The following is a 12,918-nucleotide window of genomic DNA, read 5'->3' on the forward strand; positions in this document are numbered from 1 at the left end:
TTGTTACACTCAAACTGTGTCTCCTCTCATATGCTGAACTGGTCGCATTGTGGATTTTGGTTAAAACATGATTTTGGACAATGTTCATGGAACTCAGCTTAAAACGTACTTGCAGACTTGAAAACCCTTGCCTATTGTAGAGCGCGCCTCCTACTTCCACTACTGAACGAAAACCTATGATTTTGGACCCTGTTTTCATGCGAAAAGGCTAAAAGAATTGTTTCACGTTTGTTACACTCAAACAGTGTCTCCTGTCATATGCTGATCTGGTCGCAATGTGGATTTGGCCTAAAACATGATTTTGGACAATGTTCATGGAACTCAGCTTAAAACGTACTTGCAGACTTGAAAACCCTTGCCTATTGTAGAGCGCGCCTCCTACTTCCACTGCTGAACGAAAACCCATGATTTTGGACCCTGTTTTCATGCGAAAAGGCTAAAAGAAATGTTTCACGCTTGTTACACTCAAACAGTGTCTCCTCTCATATGCTGAACTGGTCGCATTGTGGATTTGGCCTAAAACATGATTTTGGACAATGTTCATGGAACTCAGCTTAAAACGTACTTGCAGACTTGAAAACCCTTGCCTATTGTAGAGCGCGCCTCCTACTTCCACTGCTGAACGAAAACCCATGATTTTGGACCCTGTTTTCATGCGAAAAGGCTAAAAGAAATGTTTCACGCTTGTTACACTCAAACAGTTTCTCCTGTCATATGCTGATCTGGTCGCAATGTGGATTTGGCCTAAAACATGATTTTGGACAATGTTCATGGAACTCAGCTTAAAACGTACTTGCAGACTTGAAAACCCTTGCCTATTGTAGAGCGCGCCTCCTACTTCCACTGCTGAACGAAAACCCATGATTTTGGACCCTGTTTTCATGCGAAAAGGCTAAAAGAAATGTTTCACGCTTGTTACACTCAAACAGTGTCTCCTCTCATATGCTGAACTGGTCGCATTGTGGATTTGGCCTAAAACATGATTTTGGACAATGTTCATGGAACTCAGCTTAAAACGTACTTGCAGACTTGAAAACCCTTGCCTATTGTAGAGCGCGCCTCCTACTTCCACTGCTGAACGAAAACCCATGATTTTGGACCCTGTTTTCATGCGAAAAGGCTAAAAGAAATGTTTCACGCTTGTTACACTCAAACAGTTTCTCCTCTCATATGCTGAACTGGTCGCATTGTGGATTTGGCCTAAAACATGATTTTGGACAATGTTCATGGAACTCAGCTTAAAACGTACTTGCAGACTTGAAAACCCTTGCCTATTGTAGAGCGCGCCTCCTACTTCCACTGCTGAACAAAAACCCATGATTTTGGACCCTGTTTTCATGCGAAAAGGCTAAAAGAATTGTTTCACGTTTGTTACACTCAAACAGTGTCTCCTGTCATATGCTGATCTGGTCGCAATGTGGATTTGGCCTAAAACATGATTTTGGACAATGTTCATGGAACTCAGCTTAAAACGTACTTGCAGACTTGAAAACCCTTGCCTATTGTAGAGCGCGCCTCCTACTTCCACTACTGAACGAAAACCTATGATTTTGGACCCTGTTTTCATGCGAAAAGGCTAAAAGAATTGTTTCACGTTTGTTACACTCAAACAGTGTCTCCTGTCATATGCTGATCTGGTCGCAATGTGGATTTGGCCTAAAACATGATTTTGGACAATGTTCATGGAACTCAGCTTAAAACGTACTTGCAGACTTGAAAACCCTTGCCTATTGTAGAGCGCGCCTCCTACTTCCACTGCTGAACGAAAACCCATGATTTTGGACCCTGTTTTCATGCGAAAAGGCTAAAAGAAATGTTTCACGCTTGTTACACTCAAACAGTGTCTCCTCTCATATGCTGAACTGGTCGCATTGTGGATTTGGCCTAAAACATGATTTTGGACAATGTTCATGGAACTCAGCTTAAAACGTACTTGCAGACTTGAAAACCCTTGCCTATTGTAGAGCGCGCCTCCTACTTCCACTGCTGAGCGAAAACCCATGATTTTGGACCCTGTTTTCATGCAAAATGGCTAAAAGAAATGTTTCACGTTTGTTACACTCAAACAGTGTCTCCTCTCATATGCTGAACTGGTCGCATTGTGGATTTTGGTTAAAACATGATTTTGGACAATGTTCATGGAACTCAGCTTAAAACGTACTTGCAGACTTGAAAACCCTTGCCTATTGTAGAGCGCGCCTCCTACTTCCACTGCTGAACGAAAACCCATGATTTTGGACCCTGTTTTCATGCGAAAAGGCTAAAAGAAATGTTTCACGCTTGTTACACTCAAACAGTGTCTCCTCTCATATGCTGAACTGGTCGCATTGTGGATTTGGCCTAAAACATGATTTTGGACAATGTTCATGGAACTCAGCTTAAAACGTACTTGCAGACTTGAAAACCCTTGCCTATTGTAGAGCGCGCCTCCTACTTCCACTGCTGAGTGAAAACCCATGATTTTGGACCCTGTTTTCATGCAAAATGGCTAAAAGAAATGTTTCACGTTTGTTACACTCAAACAGTGTCTCCTCTCATATGCTGAACTGGTCGCATTGTGGATTTTGGTTAAAACATGATTTTGGACAATGTTCATGGAACTCAGCTTAAAACGTACTTGCAGACTTGAAAACCCTTGCCTATTGTAGAGCGCGCCTCCTACTTCCACTGCTGAATGAAAACCCATGATTTTGGACCCTGTTTTCATGCAAAATGGCTAAAAGAAATGTTTCACGTTTGTTACACTCAAACTGTGTCTCCTCTCATATGCTGAACTGGTCGCATTGTGGATTTTGGTTAAAACATGATTTTGGACAATGTTCATGGAACTCAGCTTAAAACGTACTTGCAGACTTGAAAACCCTTGCCTATTGTAGAGCGCGCCTCCTACTTCCACTGCTGAACGAAAACCCATGATTTTGGACCCTGTTTTCATGCGAAAAGGCTAAAAGAAATGTTTCACGCTTGTTACACTCAAACAGTGTCTCCTCTCATATGCTGAACTGGTCGCATTGTGGATTTGGCCTAAAACATGATTTTGGACAATGTTCATGGAACTCAGCTTAAAACGTACTTGCAGACTTGAAAACCCTTGCCTATTGTAGAGCGCGCCTCCTACTTCCACTGCTGAACGAAAACCCATGATTTTGGACCCTGTTTTCATGCGAAAAGGCTAAAAGAAATGTTTCACGCTTGTTACACTCAAACAGTTTCTCCTCTCATATGCTGAACTGGTCGCATTGTGGATTTGGCCTAAAACATGATTTTGGACAATGTTCATGGAACTCAGCTTAAAACGTACTTGCAGACTTGAAAACCCTTGCCTATTGTAGAGCGCGCCTCCTACTTCCACTGCTGAACAAAAACCCATGATTTTGGACCCTGTTTTCATGCGAAAAGGCTAAAAGAATTGTTTCACGTTTGTTACACTCAAACAGTGTCTCCTGTCATATGCTGATCTGGTCGCAATGTGGATTTGGCCTAAAACATGATTTTGGACAATGTTCATGGAACTCAGCTTAAAACGTACTTGCAGACTTGAAAACCCTTGCCTATTGTAGAGCGCGCCTCCTACTTCCACTACTGAACGAAAACCTATGATTTTGGACCCTGTTTTCATGCGAAAAGGCTAAAAGAATTGTTTCACGTTTGTTACACTCAAACAGTGTCTCCTGTCATATGCTGATCTGGTCGCAATGTGGATTTGGCCTAAAACATGATTTTGGACAATGTTCATGGAACTCAGCTTAAAACGTACTTGCAGACTTGAAAACCCTTGCCTATTGTAGAGCGCGCCTCCTACTTCCACTGCTGAACGAAAACCCATGATTTTGGACCCTGTTTTCATGCGAAAAGGCTAAAAGAAATGTTTCACGCTTGTTACACTCAAACAGTGTCTCCTCTCATATGCTGAACTGGTCGCATTGTGGATTTGGCCTAAAACATGATTTTGGACAATGTTCATGGAACTCAGCTTAAAACGTACTTGCAGACTTGAAAACCCTTGCCTATTGTAGAGCGCGCCTCCTACTTCCACTGCTGAGTGAAAACCCATGATTTTGGACCCTGTTTTCATGCAAAATGGCTAAAAGAAATGTTTCACGTTTGTTACACTCAAACAGTGTCTCCTCTCATATGCTGAACTGGTCGCATTGTGGATTTTGGTTAAAACATGATTTTGGACAATGTTCATGGAACTCAGCTTAAAACGTACTTGCAGACTTGAAAACCCTTGCCTATTGTAGAGCGCGCCTCCTAATTCCACTGCTGAATGAAAACCCATGATTTTGGACCCTGTTTTCATGCAAAATGGCTAAAAGAAATGTTTCACGTTTGTTACACTCAAACTGTGTCTCCTCTCATATGCTGAACTGGTCGCATTGTGGATTTTGGTTAAAACATGATTTTGGACAATGTTCATGGAACTCAGCTTAAAACGTACTTGCAGACTTGAAAACCCTTGCCTATTGTAGAGCGCGCCTCCTACTTCCACTGCTGAACGAAAACCCATGATTTTGGACCCTGTTTTCATGCGAAAAGGCTAAAAGAAATGTTTCACGCTTGTTACACTCAAACAGTGTCTCCTGTCATATGCTGATCTGGTCGCAATGTGTATTTGGCCTAAAACATGATTTTGGACAATGTTCATGGAACTCAGCTTAAAACGTACTTGCAGACTTGAAAACCCTTGCCTATTGTAGAGCGCGCCTCCTACTTCCACTGCTGAACGAAAACCCATGATTTTGGACCCTGTTTTCATGCGAAAAGGCTAAAAGAAATGTTTCACGCTTGTTACACTCAAACAGTGTCTCCTCTCATATGCTGAACTGGTCGCATTGTGGATTTGGCCTAAAACATGATTTTGGACAATGTTCATGGAACTCAGCTTAAAACGTACTTGCAGACTTGAAAACCCTTGCCTATTGTAGAGCGCGCCTCCTACTTCCACTGCTGAACGAAAACCCATGATTTTGGACCCTGTTTTCATGCGAAAAGGCTAAAAGAAATGTTTCACGCTTGTTACACTCAAACAGTGTCTCCTCTCATATGCTGAACTGGTCGCATTGTGGATTTGGCCTAAAACATGATTTTGGACAATGTTCATGGAACTCAGCTTAAAACGTACTTGCAGACTTGAAAACCCTTGCCTATTGTAGAGCGCGCCTCCTACTTCCACTGCTGAACGAAAACACATGATTTTGGACCCTGTTTTCATGCGAAAAGGCTAAAAGAAATGTTTCACGCTTGTTACACTCAAACAGTTTCTCCTCTCATATGCTGAACTGGTCGCATTGTGGATTTGGCCTAAAACATGATTTTGGACAATGTTCATGGAACTCAGCTTAAAACGTACTTGCAGACTTGAAAACCCTTGCCTATTGTAGAGCGCGCCTCCTACTTCCACTGCTGAACGAAAACCCATGATTTTGGACCCTGTTTTCATGCAAAATGGCTAAAAGAAATGTTTCACGTTTGTTACACTCAAACTGTGTCTCCTCTCATATGCTGAACTAGTCGCATTGTGGATTTTGGTTAAAACATGATTTTGGACAATGTTCATGGAACTCAGCTTAAAACGTACTTGCAGACTTGAAAACCCTTGCCTATTGTAGAGCGCGCCTCCTACTTCCACTGCTGAACGAAAACCCATGATTTTGGACCCTGTTTTCATGCGAAAAGGCTAAAAGAAATGTTTCACGCTTGTTACACTCAAACAGTGTCTCCTCTCATATGCTGAACTGGTCGCATTGTGGATTTGGCCTAAAACATGATTTTGGACAATGTTCATGGAACTCAGCTTAAAACGTACTTGCAGACTTGAAAACCCTTGCCTATTGTAGAGCGTGCCTCCTACTTCCACTGCTGAACGAAAACCCATGATTTTGGACCCTGTTTTCATGCGAAAAGGCTAAAAGAAATGTTTCACGCTTGTTACACTCAAACAGTTTCTCCTCTCATATGCTGAACTGGTCGCATTGTGGATTTGGCCTAAAACATGATTTTGGACAATGTTCATGGAACTCAGCTTAAAACGTACTTGCAGACTTGAAAACCCTTGCCTATTGTAGAGCGCGCCTCCTACTTCCACTGCTGAACGAAAACCCATGATTTTGGACCCTGTTTTCATGCGAAAAGGCTAAAAGAAATGTTTCACGCTTGTTACACTCAAACAGTGTCTCCTCTCATATGCTGAACTGGTCGCATTGTGGATTTGGCCTAAAACATGATTTTGGACAATGTTCATGGAACTCAGCTTAAAACGTACTTGCAGACTTGAAAACCCTTGCCTATTGTAGAGCGCGCCTCCTACTTCCACTGCTGAATGAAAACCCATGATTTTGGACCCTGTTTTCATGCAAAATGGCTAAAAGAAATGTTTCACGTTTGTTACACTCAAACTGTGTCTCCTCTCATATGCTGAACTAGTCGCATTGTGGATTTTGGTTAAAACATGATTTTGGACAATGTTCATGGAACTCAGCTTAAAACGTACTTGCAGACTTGAAAACCCTTGCCTATTGTAGAGCGCGCCTCCTACTTCCACTGCTGAACGAAAACCCATGATTTTGGACCCTGTTTTCATGCGAAAAGGCTAAAAGAAATGTTTCACGCTTGTTACACTCAAACAGTGTCTCCTCTCATATGCTGAACTGGTCGCATTGTGGATTTTGGTTAAAACATGATTTTGGACAATGTTCATGGAACTCAGCTTAAAACGTACTTGCAGACTTGAAAACCCTTGCCTATTGTAGAGCGCGCCTCCTACTTCCACTACTGAACGAAAACCTATGATTTTGGACCCTGTTTTCATGCGAAAAGGCTAAAAGAATTGTTTCACGTTTGTTACACTCAAACAGTGTCTCCTCTCATATGCTGAACTGGTCGCATTGTGGATTTTGGTTAAAACATGATTTTGGACAATGTTCATGGAACTCAGCTTAAAACGTACTTGCAGACTTGAAAACCCTTGCCTATTGTAGAGCGCGCCTCCTACTTCCACTACTGAACGAAAACCTATGATTTTGGACCCTGTTTTCATGCGAAAAGGCTAAAAGAAATGTTTCACGCTTGTTACACTCAAACAGTTTCTCCTGTCATATGCTGATCTGGTCGCAATGTGGATTTGGCCTAAAACATGATTTTGGACAATGTTCATGGAACTCAGCTTAAAACGTACTTGCAGACTTGAAAACCCTTGCCTATTGTAGAGCGCGCCTCCTACTTCCACTGCTGAACGAAAACCCATGATTTTGGACCCTGTTTTCATGCGAAAAGGCTAAAAGAAATGTTTCACGCTTGTTACACTCAAACAGTGTCTCCTCTCATATGCTGAACTGGTCGCATTGTGGATTTGGCCTAAAACATGATTTTGGACAATGTTCATGGAACTCAGCTTAAAACGTACTTGCAGACTTGAAAACCCTTGCCTATTGTAGAGCGCGCCTCCTACTTCCACTGCTGAACGAAAACCCATGATTTTGGACCCTGTTTTCATGCGAAAAGGCTAAAAGAAATGTTTCACGCTTGTTACACTCAAACAGTTTCTCCTCTCATATGCTGAACTGGTCGCATTGTGGATTTGGCCTAAAACATGATTTTGGACAATGTTCATGGAACTCAGCTTAAAACGTACTTGCAGACTTGAAAACCCTTGCCTATTGTAGAGCGCGCCTCCTACTTCCACTGCTGAACGAAAACCCATGATTTTGGACCCTGTTTTCATGCGAAAAGGCTAAAAGAAATGTTTCACGCTTGTTACACTCAAACAGTGTCTCCTGTCATATGCTGATCTGGTCGCAATGTGTATTTGGCCTAAAACATGATTTTGGACAATGTTCATGGAACTCAGCTTAAAACGTACTTGCAGACTTGAAAACCCTTGCCTATTGTAGAGCGCGCCTCCTACTTCCACTGCTGAACGAAAACCCATGATTTTGGACCCTGTTTTCATGCGAAAAGGCTAAAAGAAATGTTTCACGCTTGTTACACTCAAACAGTGTCTCCTCTCATATGCTGAACTGGTCGCATTGTGGATTTGGCCTAAAACATGATTTTGGACAATGTTCATGGAACTCAGCTTAAAACGTACTTGCAGACTTGAAAACCCTTGCCTATTGTAGAGCGCGCCTCCTACTTCCACTGCTGAACGAAAACCCATGATTTTGGACCCTGTTTTCATGCGAAAAGGCTAAAAGAAATGTTTCACGCTTGTTACACTCAAACAGTGTCTCCTCTCATATGCTGAACTGGTCGCATTGTGGATTTGGCCTAAAACATGATTTTGGACAATGTTCATGGAACTCAGCTTAAAACGTACTTGCAGACTTGAAAACCCTTGCCTATTGTAGAGCGCGCCTCCTACTTCCACTGCTGAACGAAAACACATGATTTTGGACCCTGTTTTCATGCGAAAAGGCTAAAAGAAATGTTTCACGCTTGTTACACTCAAACAGTTTCTCCTCTCATATGCTGAACTGGTCGCATTGTGGATTTGGCCTAAAACATGATTTTGGACAATGTTCATGGAACTCAGCTTAAAACGTACTTGCAGACTTGAAAACCCTTGCCTATTGTAGAGCGCGCCTCCTACTTCCACTGCTGAACGAAAACCCATGATTTTGGACCCTGTTTTCATGCAAAATGGCTAAAAGAAATGTTTCACGTTTGTTACACTCAAACTGTGTCTCCTCTCATATGCTGAACTAGTCGCATTGTGGATTTTGGTTAAAACATGATTTTGGACAATGTTCATGGAACTCAGCTTAAAACGTACTTGCAGACTTGAAAACCCTTGCCTATTGTAGAGCGCGCCTCCTACTTCCACTGCTGAACGAAAACCCATGATTTTGGACCCTGTTTTCATGCGAAAAGGCTAAAAGAAATGTTTCACGCTTGTTACACTCAAACAGTGTCTCCTCTCATATGCTGAACTGGTCGCATTGTGGATTTGGCCTAAAACATGATTTTGGACAATGTTCATGGAACTCAGCTTAAAACGTACTTGCAGACTTGAAAACCCTTGCCTATTGTAGAGCGCGCCTCCTACTTCCACTGCTGAACGAAAACCCATGATTTTGGACCCTGTTTTCATGCGAAAAGGCTAAAAGAAATGTTTCACGCTTGTTACACTCAAACAGTTTCTCCTCTCATATGCTGAACTGGTCGCATTGTGGATTTGGCCTAAAACATGATTTTGGACAATGTTCATGGAACTCAGCTTAAAACGTACTTGCAGACTTGAAAACCCTTGCCTATTGTAGAGCGCGCCTCCTACTTCCACTGCTGAACGAAAACCCATGATTTTGGACCCTGTTTTCATGCGAAAAGGCTAAAAGAAATGTTTCACGCTTGTTACACTCAAACAGTGTCTCCTGTCATATGCTGATCTGGTCGCAATGTGTATTTGGCCTAAAACATGATTTTGGACAATGTTCATGGAACTCAGCTTAAAACGTACTTGCAGACTTGAAAACCCTTGCCTATTGTAGAGCGCGCCTCCTACTTCCACTGCTGAACGAAAACCCATGATTTTGGACCCTGTTTTCATGCGAAAAGGCTAAAAGAAATGTTTCACGCTTGTTACACTCAAACAGTGTCTCCTCTCATATGCTGAACTGGTCGCATTGTGGATTTGGCCTAAAACATGATTTTGGACAATGTTCATGGAACTCAGCTTAAAACGTACTTGCAGACTTGAAAACCCTTGCCTATTGTAGAGCGCGCCTCCTACTTCCACTGCTGAACGAAAACCCATGATTTTGGACCCTGTTTTCATGAGAAAAGGCTAAAAGAAATGTTTCACGCTTGTTACACTCAAACAGTGTCTCCTCTCATATGCTGAACTGGTCGCATTGTGGATTTGGCCTAAAACATGATTTTGGACAATGTTCATGGAACTCAGCTTAAAACGTACTTGCAGACTTGAAAACCCTTGCCTATTGTAGAGCGCGCCTCCTACTTCCACTGCTGAACGAAAACACATGATTTTGGACCCTGTTTTCATGCGAAAAGGCTAAAAGAAATGTTTCACGCTTGTTACACTCAAACAGTTTCTCCTCTCATATGCTGAACTGGTCGCATTGTGGATTTGGCCTAAAACATGATTTTGGACAATGTTCATGGAACTCAGCTTAAAACGTACTTGCAGACTTGAAAACCCTTGCCTATTGTAGAGCGCGCCTCCTACTTCCACTGCTGAACGAAAACCCATGATTTTGGACCCTGTTTTCATGCAAAATGGCTAAAAGAAATGTTTCACGTTTGTTACACTCAAACTGTGTCTCCTCTCATATGCTGAACTAGTCGCATTGTGGATTTTGGTTAAAACATGATTTTGGACAATGTTCATGGAACTCAGCTTAAAACGTACTTGCAGACTTGAAAACCCTTGCCTATTGTAGAGCGCGCCTCCTACTTCCACTGCTGAACGAAAACCCATGATTTTGGACCCTGTTTTCATGCGAAAAGGCTAAAAGAAATGTTTCACGCTTGTTACACTCAAACAGTGTCTCCTCTCATATGCTGAACTGGTCGCATTGTGGATTTGGCCTAAAACATGATTTTGGACAATGTTCATGGAACTCAGCTTAAAACGTACTTGCAGACTTGAAAACCCTTGCCTATTGTAGAGCGCGCCTCCTACTTCCACTGCTGAACGAAAACCCATGATTTTGGACCCTGTTTTCATGCGAAAAGGCTAAAAGAAATGTTTCACGCTTGTTACACTCAAACAGTTTCTCCTCTCATATGCTGAACTGGTCGCATTGTGGATTTGGCCTAAAACATGATTTTGGACAATGTTCATGGAACTCAGCTTAAAACGTACTTGCAGACTTGAAAACCCTTGCCTATTGTAGAGCGCGCCTCCTACTTCCACTGCTGAACGAAAACCCATGATTTTGGACCCTGTTTTCATGCGAAAAGGCTAAAAGAAATGTTTCACGCTTGTTACACTCAAACAGTGTCTCCTCTCATATGCTGAACTGGTCGCATTGTGGATTTGGCCTAAAACATGATTTTGGACAATGTTCATGGAACTCAGCTTAAAACGTACTTGCAGACTTGAAAACCCTTGCCTATTGTAGAGCGCGCCTCCTACTTCCACTGCTGAATGAAAACCCATGATTTTGGACCCTGTTTTCATGCAAAATGGCTAAAAGAAATGTTTCACGTTTGTTACACTCAAACTGTGTCTCCTCTCATATGCTGAACTAGTCGCATTGTGGATTTTGGTTAAAACATGATTTTGGACAATGTTCATGGAACTCAGCTTAAAACGTACTTGCAGACTTGAAAACCCTTGCCTATTGTAGAGCGCGCCTCCTACTTCCACTGCTGAACGAAAACCCATGATTTTGGACCCTGTTTTCATGCGAAAAGGCTAAAAGAAATGTTTCACGCTTGTTACACTCAAACAGTGTCTCCTCTCATATGCTGAACTGGTCGCATTGTGGATTTTGGTTAAAACATGATTTTGGACAATGTTCATGGAACTCAGCTTAAAACGTACTTGCAGACTTGAAAACCCTTGCCTATTGTAGAGCGCGCCTCCTACTTCCACTACTGAACGAAAACCTATGATTTTGGACCCTGTTTTCATGCGAAAAGGCTAAAAGAATTGTTTCACGTTTGTTACACTCAAACAGTGTCTCCTGTCATATGCTGATCTGGTCGCAATGTGGATTTGGCCTAAAACATGATTTTGGACAATGTTCATGGAACTCAGCTTAAAACGTACTTGCAGACTTGAAAACCCTTGCCTATTGTAGAGCGCGCCTCCTACTTCCACTGCTGAACGAAAACCCATGATTTTGGACCCTGTTTTCATGCGAAAAGGCTAAAAGAAATGTTTCACGCTTGTTACACTCAAACAGTGTCTCCTCTCATATGCTGAACTGGTCGCATTGTGGATTTGGCCTAAAACATGATTTTGGACAATGTTCATGGAACTCAGCTTAAAACGTACTTGCAGACTTGAAAACCCTTGCCTATTGTAGAGCGCGCCTCCTACTTCCACTGCTGAACGAAAACCCATGATTTTGGACCCTGTTTTCATGCGAAAAGGCTAAAAGAAATGTTTCACGCTTGTTACACTCAAACAGTTTCTCCTGTCATATGCTGATCTGGTCGCAATGTGGATTTGGCCTAAAACATGATTTTGGACAATGTTCATGGAACTCAGCTTAAAACGTACTTGCAGACTTGAAAACCCTTGCCTATTGTAGAGCGCGCCTCCTACTTCCACTGCTGAACGAAAACCCATGATTTTGGACCCTGTTTTCATGCGAAAAGGCTAAAAGAAATGTTTCACGCTTGTTACACTCAAACAGTGTCTCCTCTCATATGCTGAACTGGTCGCATTGTGGATTTGGCCTAAAACATGATTTTGGACAATGTTCATGGAACTCAGCTTAAAACGTACTTGCAGACTTGAAAACCCTTGCCTATTGTAGAGCGCGCCTCCTACTTCCACTGCTGAACGAAAACCCATGATTTTGGACCCTGTTTTCATGCGAAAAGGCTAAAAGAAATGTTTCACGCTTGTTACACTCAAACAGTTTCTCCTCTCATATGCTGAACTGGTCGCATTGTGGATTTGGCCTAAAACATGATTTTGGACAATGTTCATGGAACTCAGCTTAAAACGTACTTGCAGACTTGAAAACCCTTGCCTATTGTAGAGCGCGCCTCCTACTTCCACTGCTGAACGAAAACCCATGATTTTGGACCCTGTTTTCATGCGAAAAGGCTAAAAGAAATGTTTCACGCTTGTTACACTCAAACAGTTTCTCCTCTCATATGCTGAACTGGTCGCATTGTGGATTTGGCCTAAAACATGATTTTGGACAATGTTCATGGAACTCAGCTTAAAACGTACTTGCAGACTTGAAAACCCTTGCCTATTGTAGAGCGCGCCTC

Source organism: Coregonus lavaretus, assembly GCF_964263955.1.
Source record: "Coregonus lavaretus genome assembly, chromosome: 26".
NCBI lineage: Eukaryota > Metazoa > Chordata > Actinopteri > Salmoniformes > Salmonidae > Coregonus > Coregonus lavaretus.